The sequence below is a fragment of the Mustela putorius genome, unplaced genomic scaffold (genome assembly GCF_011764305.1).
Source record: "Mustela putorius furo isolate JIRA1106 unplaced genomic scaffold, ASM1176430v1.1 tig00003942_pilon_pilon_pilon, whole genome shotgun sequence".
Lineage (NCBI taxonomy): Eukaryota > Metazoa > Chordata > Mammalia > Carnivora > Mustelidae > Mustela > Mustela putorius.
In genome coordinates, this window is record NW_025422087.1 from 5,239,590 (window position 1) to 5,240,598 (window position 1,009).

A 1,009-nucleotide genomic window follows, 5' to 3' on the forward strand; every position below is an offset into this window, starting at 1 on the left:
CCAGTGCAGCGACTAGTGTGGCCAGGATGGAGCAATGCCTGAGTAATGGAAACCCGTTGTCAGAACCCACCCTTGCCAGAGCTGGTGATTCAGGCAGTTTATGGGTTAACTCCAAAGCCATGATTTGGAGAACCCAGTGTTCATGGAGAAGCGTCCCATATGCATGTTGTCTGTAAGTTTGTGTATGGGGCAGCCAGGGGAAATCAGAGGAGACAACGGTTCTAATGTGTTTCTCTTGGGTCAAACACAAAAGAGTGTAGGCAGGGGCCATTAAGGAAATAAATGGGCGGGGGGAGCATCCATAGGGAACCCCTTTGCCAGACTCAGCTATCATCTCTGTAAGGGTGCTCACTTTAGCAGCATTTATGTTACAATTGGAGTGATACAGGGAAGATTAGCACGGCCCCTGCACAAGGACGATATGAAAATTCCCAATGCATTCTGTATTTATTAGAGCTTACTTTAAAAAAAAAAAAAAATCTGCACAGGAAGCCCTGATCTCTCACCTGTTTGCCCAGAGAACAGTTGTATTCAAAAGGCATGAAAATACCACAGGTTCTCAAGCTAAAACTTGAAGTCATCTTCATAAATGAGCATCCCCATTTTTCTGGAATTGGTCATACTACCATTATCCTCCTGATTCCTGCGGAATGTTTTGGGACCCTGTCCCTTACTGCCCATTTCCACTGCCACACTGTGCCCCCGTCTCCTGGCTCCAGCTGCGCGGACACCAGTGGGACACCCTGCCTACAGCGGTATTTTGATCACTGTTTGTGGTCTCCTGCTTGAGAACACACAGTGGCTTCTCTGTCTGCTTTAACAATTATATCCTCCTCAGGACCCTGAACTGTCTCCAAAGACTGAGCGCCTGCCTCTTCGCCTGCTGAGCTAGCCCATGTAGCAGCCTCTCAGCATGGCTTACCCCGAGCCCAAGCCTTCCCAGTTGCTCTCTGCCCCCCAAATTTACATCTCCTCCCTATCCCACCCACTTCCTAAAGTCATGCCTGCT

At 48.9% G+C, this 1,009-nt stretch overlaps 1 non-coding gene across 1 annotated transcript; it reads left to right on the forward strand.

Annotated features, from left to right (window-relative positions):
- Window positions 1-344: 344 nt before the first annotated feature.
- On the forward strand, window positions 345-451 carry LOC123389067. The gene has a single exon (XR_006603601.1). It is a non-coding gene; the product is annotated as a U6 spliceosomal RNA (small nuclear RNA).
- The last annotated feature ends 558 nt before the right edge of the window (window positions 452-1,009 follow it).